The sequence below is a fragment of the Hemiscyllium ocellatum genome, chromosome 23, assembly GCF_020745735.1.
Source record: "Hemiscyllium ocellatum isolate sHemOce1 chromosome 23, sHemOce1.pat.X.cur, whole genome shotgun sequence".
Lineage (NCBI taxonomy): Eukaryota > Metazoa > Chordata > Chondrichthyes > Orectolobiformes > Hemiscylliidae > Hemiscyllium > Hemiscyllium ocellatum.
Genome location: NC_083423.1, coordinates 38,862,112 through 38,879,157, shown reverse-complemented (window position 1 = coordinate 38,879,157; position 17,046 = coordinate 38,862,112). Strand labels below are relative to the sequence as shown.

The 17,046-nt window shown below is 42.6% G+C and overlaps 1 long non-coding RNA gene across 2 annotated transcripts in view; it reads left to right on the top strand.

Moving 5' to 3' along the window:
• The window catches only part of LOC132826750 (uncharacterized), a 25,573-nt gene extending 8,527 nt beyond the window's left edge, over positions 1 to 17,046 (top strand). For both annotated transcript variants that reach the window (XR_009645909.1, XR_009645908.1), the window contains exon 3: positions 15,453 to 17,046. This is a non-coding gene — a long non-coding RNA (uncharacterized LOC132826750). The remainder of the gene's footprint in view (positions 1 to 15,452) is intronic.

Here is a 17,046-nt window from a genome sequence, read left to right as displayed (position 1 = left end):
TGTGTGGCTAAGTGGAGTTGAAATGCCCATCAGCCATGGTTAAATGATGGAGTGGACTTGATGGGCCAAATGGCCTACTTCCATTCCTATGTCTTATGGAATTTCATGTAGGCCAGATCAGGTAAGGCTGGCACATTAGTGAACCAGATGGGTTTTAAAACAGTAGCCTACAATGGATACATGACTTGAAGAGTCTAGCTTTTAATTGCTGATCAACTATTCACTATCTGTCACAGTGGGATTTGAACCCACATTCCCAGAATGTTAGCCTGATTATCTGCATTATTACCACATTGTCACAACCTCCTGCTAATCCCAACACCTTAATTACATTGCAGTCTCTCAATGATTCTCAATATTTTCATCAAATCTCCTCTCCGTCTTCTCCAAGGAAAACAGTTGCAACTTCTCCAGCCTTCCTCACAACTGAAGTTCCTCATCCCTGAAACATTCTCATTAATCTCATAAAATGATGTGCAATTGGTTGGAAAATTTTAGAACAATTATTATATAATTATTGGCAGCAACATTGTTCATGTTCACAGCTGTTGTTGTGACTGAATTATTATTTTACCTAGATCAGTATGTAGAAGGTAGTCTCATACATAGCTTTCAGGTGAAGCAGTGGTTTACTTCTGTCAATCTGGTGTTCTTTGCATTGGCATGACCAAAAATGCAAACTGGGTGACGACTTTGTGGAACATCTCTGCTCTGTCTGTAAGAAGACACAAAACTTCAAACCTTTCAAAAACTAGCTTGTTTGCATCTTGTTGGCTTAGCTGGGTTGGGGGTGGACGGGGTAGGGGCAGTATTGGACAGGGTTGGGGGTGACAGGCAGGGGTAGGTGGTGTTGGACGGGGTGGAGTTTGGGGGTGGTGTTGGGCAGGTGGGCGGGGGTAGTGATTGACTGGGGTAGGGGGTGGTCAGAGTTGGGGTGATGGAAGTGGTGGGTGTTGGACAGGGTGGGGAAGCGGGCGAGGGGGCAGTGTTGGACCGAGTTTGGAGGCAGAGGTGATCGGTGGGGGGTGGGCGTGTGTGGGGTAACAGGCTTGGACGGGGATGGAAGTGAGCATGGGTGTGGTGTTGGCTGGCGGGGGGTGTTGGCTGGCGGGGAGTGGGGCAGGCAGGGAGGCAGTGTTAGATTGGATGGGGAGGGTGGGTGGCGTTGTTGGATGATATGTGGGTGCAGGCAGGAGGGCAGTATTGGGTGGGTTTTGGGGGTGGATGAAGCGGGTGGAGCACGCGCGCGGTGTGCTGCCGCCTCGTCTCCTGAACGGGGAGCAGACTTAGCAGAAAGTTCCAAACCCCACAGAAAAGACATTGAATCAATTATCCAAGTAATCAATTATCCGAACAAAATAGTGCTTGCCCATCTCGTTTGGATATTCGAGGTTCCTCTGTAAATCATACACCTTTGCTTAATGCCATTTTCATCTTGTGAAAGCTTTCCTGGGAACGCTCTATTTTCGGATAGCAGGGGCTACCTATAATAAATTGTGTGGCTTCTTTTATGAAGTGAGCTTTCTACAGTTTGGATTGTTCCATTTATTTTGTTTCGCAGATTATTACATTCCAGCAGCATTCCAATCCATAAGAGGAAGCTGCCAAGACTGAAAAATTCCAAACAGAGACATCAACTTGCCTATTTTTTCTGCCTATGCATTTATATCAGTTCAGTTGTTAAGTCCTTTCTCATCATTTTTGCAGGTGTATCCAGATTTTAAAATGACTTGTACATTACTTGTTACTCACTGAATCTCTCTGAAAGCACATATGTGGTATTTGTGCTTTAACTAAATAAGCACCGGCAGAAAAACAGAGTCCTTTACCTGCCATACTGCCTGGAAAATTGGCACTAGAGACTAAGTTTCTGCCAAAAAATACTTTTACACCATTACTTTTTAAAGTCTTTCTCTGCTTTTAATAATTCCAAACTTCCTGTGATATCAACGATTTTATCTATCATATTGCCAGATTAATAGAACCATAAGCTAATGAGGAGCTGTGACATAGACTCTGTAAAGGAATAATGATAAGTGATTCAGGAAGAAGATGAAAACTGGAATACAATGTGCAGAGATATGCAATTATTCTCTTTAAGTGGAAGAATAGAAATGCAGATTTTTTAAAATATAAAAATGCTATTAAAATGTTGGTATTCAGAAGAATTTGGATATCCTTGTGTGATGATGCTGTTCCTTTAACAGGGTTAGGTTGCCCTTTTCTTTTGGAGAGATCATAAACACATAGATTCCAAAATGTCTGTGTTTATCTAAATGAAGAAGCTTTTTAAGTTTTTTTAACAAACACTTGTACAATGAAAGGCGAGTGGTCAGTTCTCCTAGCTCAGGTTTTCTCTGGTTTGATTTCAGCAGCCTGGCTGTTCAGAGCTGCTGGGCAGTGTAAGCTGGTAAAAGAAACAGCTACATGGAAGGAAGTGTTCCATCCTGTGTCTCTCTGACATCTCTCTGTGTTTGATTTTACCTTTTTTGCCAAGGGGTATTTATGGAGATTGTTGGAGGAATTTTGAATAGCACCATTAAGTTGGGATAATCTGTTGGATTTTAGATAGGTTAAGTTATTCTGTATTCTGTTCTCTTTTGTTTGTGCTTCAACCCGTACTCTAAATAATTTCTTTTGTTTAAAACTGAGGGGCTTTGACCATCTGCATAACTTGTGGAATATCCACTTCACATCTACTCAAAACAACTGGAAAAGTAAGGGTCTGAGCTACTTTCTTGAAATGTTTTGAGGGGGTTTGGCCTAGTCCATAACACTTGTGATGGAAACACTGCAAGTTAACAAGCAGGTACCACAAGTAATTTGTAAGACAAATGGTTGGCTTTATTGCAAGGGATCTGGAATGGTAAAGTAAGAAATTCTTGCTGAAACTGTGCAGAGCCTTGATGAGACTATATCTGGAGCACCAAGTATAGTTTTCATCTTCTTTAGGGGGCGGGAATTGCAATGTAAATTCTCTAAATTGTTACTGGTATCAAAGAGTCATCCAATGAAGAGAGAGACTGAGTAGAATAGTGGCAGAAAGAAAGAGGATCTCACTGAAATTGACTAGAAGTGGCTTTGACAGGGTATACCCTGTATATGCTGACAGAGGAGAAAGTGAGGACTGCAGGTGCTGGAGATCAGAGCTGAAAAATGTGTTGCTGGAAAAACACAGCAGGTCAGGCAGCATCGAAGGAGCAGGAGAATCGATGTTTCGGGCATTAGCCTGAAGAAGGGCTTATGCCCGAAACGTCGATTCTCCTGCTCCTTTGATGCTGCCTGACCTGCTGCACTTTTCCAGCAACACATTTTTCAGCCTAGATGCTGGCAGACTCTTTCTCTCAGATGGAGTTTCTACAATGAGGGGGTAAGGCCTCAATTAAGATGAGAAACTTTTCCACTCAGTTTTCTGAATGTTTGTAATTCTGTAACTGAGAAGCCTGTGAATACCAATTGTTAAGTATTTTCATGGCTGACAGTAGTAAATTTTTGGACTCTAAGGAAATCAACTGATACAAAGATTGGGCATGAAAATGAAACTGATACCAAGGATAAACCCATGATCTTAATGAATGTTGCAGCGGGCACGAGGTATTGCATGGCTTGTGGCCTGTTACTACTGCCATTACTTATATTTTTACAGACATTAGTCGAAGAGTGTGGTGCTGCAAAAGCACAGCCAGTTAGGCACCATCCAAGGAGCAGGAGAGTCAACATTTCGAGCATAAGCTTTTCATCAGGAATGAGGGGGTGGCCCAAGGAGGCTGAGAGATAAATAGGAGGGGGGTGGGGCTGGGGGTACGGTAGATAGGAATCAATAGGTAGATGAAGGTGGGGGTGAAGATGATAGTCAGAGAGGAGGGTAGAACAGAGAGAAGGAAGGTGGACGGGTGGGACTGTTCAAGAGTTGGAAGGTTGGATCCAGGACAAAGTGGAGGGAGGGCAAGTGAGGAAACTGGTGAAATCCACATTGATTCCGTGTGGTTGGAGTGTCCCAAGGCGGAAAATGAGGTGTTCTTCCTCCAGGCGTTGGCGAGAGTTTGGCGGTGGAGGAGGCCTAGGACTTGCATGTCCTTGGCGAAGTTGGAGGGGGAATTGAAGTGTTCAGCCAACTCATGGACACCTCTTCCTACTGCTCACTCAACCACAATCTCACCTCCCATCAATCAACCATCATCTCCCAGACCATCCACAACCTCATCACTTCAGGATCTCCCACCAACAGCCTCCAACCTCACAGTACGGGAAGCCCACACCACCCAGTTCTACCTCCTATCCAAAATTCACAAACATCTGTCCCAGTCAACCTATCGCTTCAGCCTACTCCTGCCCCACCAAAACTACCTCTGCATATCTTGACACTGTCCTGTCCCCCTTGATCCAGGATCTCCCCACACTCATTTGGGCCACCAGTCATGCCCTCCACCTCATCTATGACATTTATTTCCCCGGCCCGCAACGCCTTGTCTTTATGGACGTCCAGTCTCTTTACTCAAACATCCGCCATGATGAAGGCCTCCAAGCCCTCAGTTTCTTCCTCTCCCACTGACCCAACCAATACCCTTTCACTGACACACTCGTTCAATTGGTGGAACTGGTCCTCACCCTCAACAATTCTCTTTCAAATCCTTCCACTTTCCCCAGACCAAAGGGATAGCCATGGGCGACAGCATGGGACCCAGCTATGCCTGTCTCTTTTTTGGGTATGTGGAACAGTCCATCTTCTGCAGCTACACCGACACCATTCCCCACCTTTTCCTACATCAATGACTATATTGGCGCCATCTTGTGCTCCCACGAGGATATTGAACAGTTCACCAATTTCACCTTCCATCCCAACCTCAAGTTCACCTGGACCATCCTGGACACCTCCCTCCCCTTCCTGGACCTCCATCTCCTTTTCCAGTGATCGACTCAACATGGATATCTACCTGGATTACACCTCCGATAAAAACACTATCCTTTATTCCCAATTCCTCTGCCTCTGCCGCATCTGCTCAGAGGAGGACCAATTCCACCATAGAACATCCCAAATGGCCTCCTTCTTCAAAGACTACAATTTCCCCTCCCATGTGGTTGACAATGCCCTCAAGTGCATCTCCTCCACTTCCCACACCTGCGCCCTTGAACTCCCCCCCACAATTGCAACTGGATCCTCACCTTTCACGCCACCAACGTTCCCCCCCCCCCAGCCTCACTTCCCTCCTATTTATCTCTCAGCTTCTTTGGGCTACCCCCCTCATTCCTGATGAAGAGTTTATGCTTGAAACATCGACCTTCCTGCTTGTCGGAGCTGCCTTTGCTTTTCCAGCACCACACTCTTCGACTCTGATCTCCAGCATCTGCAGTCCTCACTTTCTCCGATTTTTATATACATGTCCACTGATACTTCATAATGTTGCCTTTATCAATAAAGTACTGTCTAACAGATTTGTCAGAAAAATTGAAGCCATGGGATTAAAGGAGAATTGGCTTCATGGATGTGAAATTGGTTAAGAAGCAGAAGGCAAAGCAAATAGGTGAATATTTGTATTTTTAGATAGGATATAAGTGTGCTGTGGTATCCTTTTGGGATCAGTGTTATTACCACTTCCTACCGGTTAGATTAATAATCTCAATTTGAATATGCAAGACATATTTTCAGGGAACACAGTGGTGTGTTGAAGTAGCAGGCAATAGGAAGCTCAGGAATGTAGGTGTTCTGAAAAGTGGTCATTTATTTTGTTTCATTTCCCCAATGTAGCTCGACTTCAGCCTTGTTCTGGGCATTGCTGTAATAAGAATGGTTTTTATCCCCTCTCAAACCCTTGAATCTTCTTTAAAACACATTTAGATAATCACTTAATCTTCCATTCTCAAGGCTATCAAATCTGACCTGTGCCCTCTGTCTTCATTGTCTAAGCCTTTAAATTCTCACTTGCAAAATGGATAAAGATTGGATGCTGACACTATGGGATTACAGCAAGATTCTCTGCTTCCAAGATAGGATATAAGGGGTAATAAAGTGATATTGCATGTGAAGTAAAATAAAAAAAAGAGTTTCTCTCAATTGTTTGTACGAGATTTGATAAAGGTTAGGTAGACTGGATAGTAACGTCAGATCTCATGGAATACAGGGAAAACTAGCCATTTGGATACAGAACTTGGCTCAACTGTAGAAGACAGAGATTGGTGGTGGAGAGTTGCTTTTTAGACTGGGGCCTGTGACCAATGAAGTGCCACATGGATTGGTGCTTATCCGCAGCTTTTTGTCATTTATATAAATTTGGATATGAATGTAGGAATTATAGTTAGTAAGGTTGCAGATGACACCAAAATTGGAGGTGTAGTGGACAGTGACGAAGGTTACCTCAGAGTACAATGGGATCTTGATCAGATGGACCAATGGGCTGAAGAGTGGCAGATGGAGTTTAATTTAGATAAATGTGAGGTGCTGCATTGGAAAAGCAAATCTTAGCAGGACTTTTACATTTAATGGTAAGATACTGGGTAGTGTTGATGAACAAAGAGACCTTGGAGTGCAGGTTCATAGTTTCTTGAAAGTGGAGTCGCAGGTAGTTAAGATAGTGAAGAAGGCGTTTGGGATGCTTTCTTTTATTGGTCAGCGTATTGAGTACAGGAGTTGGGAGGTCATATTGCGGCTGTACAGGACATTGGTTTAGCCAGTTTTGGAATATTGCTTGCGATTCTGGTCTCCTTCCTATCAGAAAGATGTTGTGAAACTTGAAAGGGTTCAGAAAAGATTTAGAAGGATATTGCCAGGTTTGGAGGATTTAAGCTAAATAGGCTGGAGCTGTTGTACCTGGAGTGTTGGAGGCTGAGGAGTGACCTTATAGAGATCTATAAAATTATGATGGGCATGGATAGGATAAATAGACAAGGTCTTTTCCCTGGGGTCCAGAACTAGAGGACATAGGTTTATGGTGAGAGGGGAAAGATTTAAAAGGGACCTAAGGCACAATGTTTTCATGCACAGGATGGTGCATGTATGGAATGAGCTGCCAGAGGAAGTGATGGAGGCTGGTACAATTACAGCATTTAAAAAGCATTTAGGTGGGTATATTTTTAGGAAGGGTTTTTAGAGATATGGGCCAAGTGCTGGCAATTGGGACTAGATTAGGTGAGGATATCTGGTTGGCATGGACAGGTTTCCATGCTGTACATCTTGATGACTCTATATCCACAAAAGACATTGTCTTCTTTGTTATATAAAAAAAATGACTGAAGTAGTTTTGCTGCCATCTATTGGTATTTTGGCTAAGTACAAGCAATTTAACAGGTTTTTTTTATTGGAAAAGGTTTTTATTTTTTCCAAAATTATAAATGTACAAAAGATGAAATAGCAATTTAATGGTAAAACAACAATAATAATAAACTACTTACTACTGTATAGGACAAACCAAAACAATCGCAAAGACACAGAACAATCTTCCCACACTACAATTCAATAAATAAACACAACAAATTAAATTAACTTAAATTGAACTAAACTAACAACTTTATTTAAATTAAATTACACCACTCAATACTCCCCCACGGAAGCTCCTATCAACAGGAGCATCAGTTAATATGCCCATATTTATTCAGGCTTCCTCCACTCAGGGCCCCTGGACCGCCAAATCCGGTCTTCATAGCTACACAAAGGCACTAGTCTATATCGCTGACAAGTCTGCATCTATGTGATTTAAAAAGGGCTGCCACATCTTAAAGAACAGCTCAGTGTTCTGGTGCACTGCATTCACAAGAGAGTCTAGGGAGACATGCTCCATCATTAACCAATGCTATCCCGTAAGACCTGAGGGGTTTTCCAAGATCCAGTACATCAGGATGTTCTTCCTTGCACAACAAATGAGAATGTTGAATAGTCTCTTCCCGTGTTCATCTTTGAAGGCAGCTTCGGCATTCCCAGAAGAAGGCATGCCGGATTCGTCTTAACTTTCCCAAAGTCCCCTCCAATACATTGGCTGTGGGCATCCCAGTACCTATGTACCTTATGGCATGACCACAAGCAGTATGTGAGGTTATCGGTATCGGTTTTGCATTTATGGCACCTTGGGAGATGCTCCTTTCTTAAATTTTGCTAGCCAGTCTGAAGCCAAATGGGCCCTGTGGACAATCTTTAGTTGCATGGCCTGTGCTTTATTGCAAATCAAAATCTTTTTCACATTCTCCCAGATATACTCCCATTCTTCCAATGAGATTTCTGCTTCCAGTTCATGATTCCAGACCCCGTAAAGTCTTTCCATATTTTCCAAGGCACCTCCTCTCTGTCGATGATACAGGGTACTGTCCAAAAGAGTGCCCGCGCTCTGAAGCACTCTTCTTTCCATATTGGACTTATAGGGCTAAGCCAAGAGCTTGGTCCTTTTCTGTATATAGTCCCTGATCTGAAAATAACGGAAGATGTCCCTACTGGATAACCCATATTTATGACTCAACTGGTCAAAAGACATCAACATCTCTCCCTGAAATAGATTTCCCAGACAGGAGATTCCCTTTGTTTCCCATACCTTAAAGCCAGAATTCATCAATCCTGGCCTGAATCCTGATGTTCCTACTAAGGGGGTGAATGGGGAAGTCTTATGTAGATTACCCTCACTCTACTGCATTGTTCTCCACGCTTTGACCATGTTTATAACGATCAGACTTTCACAGTGCTTCGCAACAGTTTTCATCCTATTATAAATAAGAAATTAAGAAGGGGACACTTTGTCTGGGAGGCCTCAATGTTGACTAATATTGACCCCAGATCCTTGCACACCCAATTACTGACATAAGACAATAAGAAGCTTATTTGGTATCGTTTAAAGTCTGGGAGATCTACCCCTCCCATTTCCTGTAGAAGTTACAGCTAAGCAAATTTAATAAGAGGATGCCTGCGGTGCAGAATAAAAGATCTGAGCCAGCCATTAAGCCTCTGCAGAGCTTGTCTAGGCAGCAACAACGGATGCATTTTCACGGGGTATAGAGGCAAGGAAGAACATTCATTTTAATCAGAGCTATTCGACCTAACCATGATATTGGTAACCCTTCCCAAAGCTGAACATTTTATTTTAGTTTCTTAAAGAATTAGCTCTGTACAATTGGTGAAAAGCAGGGATAATGAAAATACCCAAATACAGGAAACCTTTTTGTGACCACTTCAAAGGAAATCATGTTCCATCTTCCAGGTTAGGTACACCCACAAGACCCCTCCACAGGCATGGCTTCTGGTTTCGTAAAATCAATTTTACACCCCAAAAAAGTACCAAATAAATTAATCTTTGTATTAGCAGGGGCATAAGACTTTGTCCCTGAGACTTTGTTGAGTTAGCCAAAAAGAGAAGAACATTGTCAGTGTAGAGGGTGATTTTATGCTCTCCTATTCCCACTTCTGGTGCAGCTATTTCAGAATCCTTGCGAATAGCCTCCGCCAGCAGTTCAATCATTAAAATGAATAGCAACAGCGCAATAGGGCACCATTGTCAGTTGCCTCTCCTAATACTAAAGTTATCTGATTTTATTCCGTTCATAAGGACTACTACCGTGGGATTGCTATATAGCCACCCACCTGGCAAAGGCCCCCCTAAAACCAAAATGTTCCAAGACATTAAAGAGGTACAGCCACTCCACCTAGTCAAACACCTTTTCTGCGTCAAAGGAGATCATCAAGCTCGGGATTGCCCTCTGCTGGCACACCTGCACCATATTCAACAAGATTTTAAAGTCTACATTCAGCAGCGAAATAGGTCTGTACAAGGCACAGTCCTCAGGATCTTACCTTCTCTTAAAAATAAGAGAGATATTAGCTTCCCTGAGAGAGGGCGGAAGGCAGTTCTGACTGTACAAATGGCTATGCATACCCAACATTGGCTCAGCTAACATATTTATAACCCCCTTATCGAACAGGTGACTGAGATGTCAGTGGGAGAGCATTTTGGGGCCAGTGACGATAATTCTATTAGATTTAAAATAATGATGGAAAAAGATAGACCAAATCTATAAGTTGAAGTTCTAAGTTGGAGAAAGGCCAATTTTGACGGTATTAGGCAAGAACTTTCGAAAGCTGATTGGGTCAGATGTTCGCAGGTAAAGGGACGGCTAGAAAATGGGAAGCTTTCAGAAATGAGATAACAAGAATCCAGAAAAAGTATATTCTTGTTAGGGTGATAGGTATAGGGAATGCTGGATGATTAAAGAAATTGAGGGTTTGGTTAAGAAAAAGAAGGAAGCATATGTAAGGTATAGACAGGATAGATCGAATGAATCCTTAGAAGAGTAAAAAAGGAAGTAGGAGTATACTTAAGAGGGAAATCAGGAGGGCAAAAAGGGTACATGAGATAGCTTTGACAAATAGAATTAAGGAAAATCCAAAGGGTTTTTACAAATACATTAAGGACAAAAGGGTAACTAGGGAGAGAATAGGGCTCTCAAAGATCAGCAAGGCGACCTTTGTGTGTGGAGTCACAGAAAATGGGGGAGATACTAAATGAATATTTTGCATCCGTATTTACTGTGGAAAAGGATATGGAAGATATAGACTGTAGGGAAATAGATGGTGACATCTTGCAAAATGTCCAGATCGCAGAGGAGGAAGTGCTGGATGTCTTGAAACAGGTAAAGGTGGATAAATCCCCAGGACCTGACCAGGTGTACCCGAGAACTCTGTGGGAAGCTAGAGAAGTGATTGCTGGGCCTCTTGCTGAGTTATTTGGATCATTGACAGTCACAGGTGAGGTGCTGGAAGACTGGAGGTTGGCAAATGTGGTGCCACTGTTTAAGAAGGGTGGTAAGGACAAGCCAGGGAACTATAGACCAGTGAGCCTTACCTCAGTGGTGAGCAAGTTGTTGGAGGGAATCCTGAGGGTCAGAATGTACATGTATTTGGAAAGGCAAGGACTGATTAGGGATAGTCAACATGGCTTTGTGCGTGGGAAATCATGTCTCACAAACTTGATTGAGTGTTTTGAAGAAGTAACAAAGAGGATTGATGAGGGCAGAGTGGTAGATGTGATCTATACAGACTTCAGTAAAGCATTCAACAAGGTTCCCCATGGGAGACTGATTAGCAAGGTTAGATCTCATGGATTACAGGGACAACTAGCCATTTGGATACCGAACTGTCTCAAAGGTAGAAGACAGATTACACAGGATCTTGACTAGATGGGCCAATGCGCTGAGAACTGGCAGATGGAGTTTAATTCAGATAAATGCGAGCTGCTGCATTTTGGGAAAGCAAACCTTAGCAGGACTTATACACTTAATGGTAAGATCCTAGAGAGTGTTGCTAAACAAAGAGACCTTGGAGTGCTGGTTCATAGTTCCTTGAAAGTGGAGTCGCAGGTAGATAGGATAATGAAGAAGGCATTTGGTATGCTTTCCTTTATTGATCAGAGTATTGAGTACAGGAGTTGGGAGGTCATGTTGCGGCTGTACAGGACATTGGTTAGGCCACTGTTGGAATATTGCGTGCATTTCTGGCCTCCTTCCTATGGGAAAAATGTGAAACTTAAAAGGGTTCAGAAAAGATTTACAAGGATGTTGCCAGAGTTGGAGGATTTGAGCTATGGGGAGAGGCTGAACAGGCTGGGGCTGTTTTGTCTGGAGTGTCGGAGGCTGAGGAGTGACCTTATAGAGGTTTACAAAATTATGAGGGGCATGGATAGGATAAATAGGCAAAGTCTTTTCCCTGGGGTTGGGGAGTCCAGAACTAGAGGGCATAGGTTTAGGGTGAGAGGGGAAAGATATAAAAGACCTACGGGGCAACGTTTTCACACAGAGGGTGGTATGGGTATGGAATGAGCTGCCAGAGGAAGTGGTGGAGGCTGTTACAATTGCAACATTTAAGAGGCATTTGGATGGGTATATGAAAAGGGAGGGTTTGGAGGGATATGGGCCTGGTGCTGGCAGGTGTGGCTAGACTGGGTTGGGATATCTGGTTGGCATGGACAGGTTGGACCGAAGGGTCTGTTTCCATGCTGTACATCCCTATGACTCTCATTCACTCGGGAATCCGTCCGGGCCAGGTGCTTTGTCACTTTGGAGCTGCCTTACCTCATCTTGTACCTCTTGTATTGTTATAGGGACATTCAAAAGATAGGCCTGCTCTGCAGTAATATATGGGAGATCCAGGTTCTCAAAAAAGGATTCCACCTTTGCCACCCATCCTCACAACCTTCCAATCGGTATAACTCTGTATAGGATTTCCCAAATAATGCATTGATCTTTTTTAGACTCATGGTGAGAATACCAGTATCCTCCCTAATGGACATAATAAAATTGCAGGGCACTCTTCTTCCTGGCTAGATATGCCAAGTATTTACCTGGCTTGTCACCATACTCAAATAGTCTTTGCTTTGTGAAGAAGACTTCTCTCTTCGCTGCCTGGGTGAGTACAGAGTTCAAAGCAGCCCGTCGAGCTGTCACCCTCTGTAACTTAGTCACAGACGTCTGTCATAGTATGCCTACTTGACTGTCTTCGGCCAGGCCTCAAGTATATGTTGCTGCTCTCTCCTCTGTCTCTTCCTAGTCACTGAGTACAAAATAATTAAACCCCTTAAATAAGCCTTGGTAGTCTCCAAGATCACTGATGCATTCCTGGCTGTATCCGAGGTAATGTCCCAAAAAGTCGTAAATTCCCGTGTAAAGTATTCAATAAACTTGCGGTCTTTCAAAAGAAATGGATCCATGTGCCAATGCCACATATCTGTTCTATTACTCCTGACCTTGACCTCCAAGTACACTGTCTCATGGTCCGAAATGGCTAAATTCCCAATCTTACAGGACAGCACTGAATCCATACAGATTGATGGGACAAAGAGCATATCGATCTTTGTTTGGCACTTGGGCGGGTTGGAGTGAAATGTAAAATCCCCCCCCGAGGGTGAAGACACCTCCATGCATCCACAAACCCCAACTCCTCATGCAAGTCCACCAACTGTTTGGATTGCGGGGAGATAACCAAGAGACCCCTTGGCATTCTATCCACCCAGGATCCGTGAGACAGTTAAAGTCTCCCCCATAATCATGCCATGCACCCCAAGAGCCATTAATCTAGAGAGTGCATCAATTACAAATTTAAGAGGGTGTGCCAGGAGGCCGTAGACATTCAAGATGCCATACTCCTCCCCATATGCTAAGGCTTTGAGGATAACAAACCGCCCATGTTCATCCTTAATTTGGTCTGTTACCTGGAATGAAAGGTTCTTCTGTATTAATATAACTAATCCTCTACTTTTAAATGAAAAGATGAAAAGAAAACCCTGCCAAACCCTCCCTGCTGTAATTTTAAATGCTCCTTAACATTCAAGTGTGTTTCTTGCAGCAAAGCAATGTCAACCCTCTGAGATTTGAGAGCACTTTCTTTCTTTTGACCAGTGAGTGACTCCCGTTTATGTTCCAGGTGCACCATCTAAATGAACAACTAGCCATAACCCCATCTAAGGTGGTTCGTGGACCCCTGTGAAGAAGACGCCTACTCATAGCATATCAAGTGGAGACCAAACAGGATTTGTAAAATCTAGAAACTACCACTACAGACACTACCAAAGCAAAAATTCTAATCATGGCTCTTAAACTAAACAAAAAACAAATAGCTGGAGACTTCCCCCCTTTGCCCATAGGGGGCACTCACCCTACTCACGAATACCACCATGACTCCTTCTGGCTACAGCCGTGCCCAAAACCCAAGCAATACAAAAACAAAGGAAACATATACCTTATACACTTGGAAATTAAAAGTGGGCATCCATCCCATCCCCTATACATCAACCCCACTTGTTATCGATAAAAGAAATGACCACCTCAAAGCCAAGAAAAAACAAAGGGAATAACAGGAATTCACAATAATCACAAGAAAGGGAAAGAAAGAAAAAAAACCCACATGTTATCAGAACAAAGCCTAGCATATAAAATAAACAGCCGAGAGAGCAAAGGATACACTATTGTCCATAAAGTTTGACCCAGCCAGTCTATTTTACAGTATCTCTGAAATCCTTTGCCTTCTTTGCTGAGTCAAAATTATAAACTGACCCTCAGTGACTGAAGCACAATATTGCCGGGTACCTCAGAATATTGAATGTTCGAATCTATCCACCTCTTCCTTACTTCATCATAGGATTTCTTTTTTCTGATCTCAGCCCCAGAAAAGTCTTGAGAAAGCATGATTTTCGATCCCTTGTAAATGAGGGCCTGTGAGTCTTTCCCCAGTGTTCTGGAGACTTTCATAACCATTTGTTTCTCTTTATAGCATAGGAATCGCACAAGGACCGGGCTGGGGCACTGATCCAACTGGGGCCTGCACACTGTGATCTGGTGGGCCCACTCCATTTGCACGCGGCTACCAAGGCTTATTTAAGGGGTTTAATTATTTTGTACTCAGTGACTCACTCTTTGTTCCAGGAGCTGTGTGAGCCATTGCTCCAGGAAGATGACCAATTGCTCATCTTCTTCTCATTCTGGCAGCCCGACTATATGTATATTCTTAAATCGCAGGGGTTGCATTGCCATAGAACAAAAACAAATTCAAATTCGACCAATTACTTTAAATTATGCCCCAGATACCAAAATCCAGTTTAATTTCAATTTTACTATTTGTGATGACATCAAACCAATAAAATGATCCAATGTTGTATGGTATAAAACCAGACATTTTGAACAGTTAGTGGGAGAACTGCAAAGAGCACCAACAAGTGCAGACTGCTCGCCGAATGGTTCTCTGAAAAGTACATGTCCTTAAGAAAAGTTGTGCAGCTGACGACCGAAGAAAAGATGACCCAGGGAAATGTAGAGAAAAATCTACGAAGGAGAATCGACATCTGGCTGGTTTTGAAATGTCGTTTTTGTTGTCAATCGTAATTGGGAGTTTTTTTATCGGACCAGTATTGTAGAGTGGGAGGTAAAGGACAGGTTTAAGAGAAAGGAGTCGTAAATATTTTTGGTTTTAATGTTCTCAGTTGGGTGTAAAGAATAAAATTATTCATATTTACTTTAAATAGTGTAATCTGGGATAGTTCTTTGCCTCTCAAAATTTAACAGATCACAGTGCAAGGTGAGCTTGTCTGTGTGTCGGGTTTAAATTAGCAGAGGGGTTTACCCCATGTCATAACACCTCACATTTTCCCATGGGGTATCCCACGTGAAACAATCCTGTGCTCTGGATACCACTGCCTCATGGGACATTTTGCCTTATCAGCCTACAGATCTGCAATTGGCCCATTCAGTCACACAAAGACCCATGAAAGAAATTTGTAAATGCAGTAGATATCATCCTCGAATTGACTGACAGTTGATGATAAACCAAGGAAGGACGAAAGTCCATAAGACCATAAGATATACATGCAGAATTAGACCATTTAGCTCATGGATCCTTGTCAAATGTTGCACCACTTGATCTTGGCTGAGAGTCATGGGGAAAAGATTCTGATTAAACTTATCACCCTGAAATATTAATTCTGTTTCTCTTTCCACAGCTGCTACCAGACCCACTGAGTAGAATCATACAATCGCTACAGTGCAGAAAGTGACAATTCAGCCTATCGAGTCTGCATCAATCCTCCAAAGAGCATCTCACTCAGACACACTCTGTCCCCATAACCCCACATTGTACTATGGTTAACCCACCTAACCTGCACATCCCTGGACAGGGCAGTTTACCATGGCCAATAGACCTCACTTGCACTGTGAGAGGAAACAGGAGCACCTGGAGGAAACCCACACAATACTTGGAGAATGTACAAACTCTACACAGGCAGTCACCCAATGCAGGAATCAAACCCAGGCCCCTGGTATTGTGAGGCAGTAGTTCAGAATAAAAGGAAAGTAATTCAGTGACAAAAATAACAATACTGTAAGGCAAAAAAGTGTGGTACAGAAATAAACATGAATTTAGAGGTGGTGTAAATGGGGATTACAGAAACATTATTAGTATTGGCTGCCTGAGGAAATGGAAGCAATGGGTTCTGAAACTCTTCAACTCAATGTTGTTTCCAGAGGACTGCAAAGTGCCCTGTGAAATGTGAGGGCCTTTTCTTCAGGGGTTCTGTTGAATTTTATTTTAACACCCTAGGAGGCCAAGAACAGTGAAATCAGAGTGAAATGGGATAGAGCTTCACCTTTTTCTGTGGCCAAGGAAATAAGAAACTAAATAACATCACAATTCTTATGCTTGTGTTCATCTGTACATTTATGTAAAGGAAAGAGAAAGTAAAGTCTCGGAAAGCAATATAACCCAAAAAATTGGCATAGGTTGGCTCTGAGGCAATAATCCCAAGAAAACTCCATATCTGATTTTTGATCTATGTGAATAATTTTATGCATGAACATTTTGTACATTTTGGACAAGCTTACTTAGCTACTGAACAAATTGTTCACCATCCTACTTCCTCTTCTGTACTCCATATTAGTTAATGTTATGAAGTATGTATTTTCCTGAAGGACTGGTTTTCAAATCTGCCATCATCAGGTATCAGGATAAAATACCTTTTACTCCTCTGACCTTGCAAACTGTTGCCTCACCCTTAACCTCTCTTTCATCTCCAAAATGTTTGAACATGTTTCAAATAACTCCACAGAGGCCACTATGTCATCACCAAGTCACCCTTTATTTACACATGGAGAGGCCTTGACACTGATCCGGCTCTGATAGTGAAAAGATGTCTGACATTCCTGTTCTTATCTGTCAGCCCGGACTCCCTGATTGTAGTTGATAATCTGGTCCAATAAAGGAAATCCTATTCTATGAGGACCACCTAGCTGACCTTGTTACAATCACTACAATATTTTTGCCTGTGTAGCTGTGTATTTTTCAGGTTGGAGGAGCTGTATGCAGACAGATTGCTTAGCATTTGGTAAAGTTATAATTGACTTTGTGGAATCGAGTAATGACACCTGACATGGGATTAACTTCTCAATCATGTTGACTTCCCTGGTGACCTTAATCACTCATTTGACACCAAATTGCGCAGGCCAAAACCATCTTTTTGCATATAAAAACACTCATCAAATAGTTTTTAAAAAATCATTACAATCCTAAAATGAGATAGAAATTCTCACAGTTTAACAATA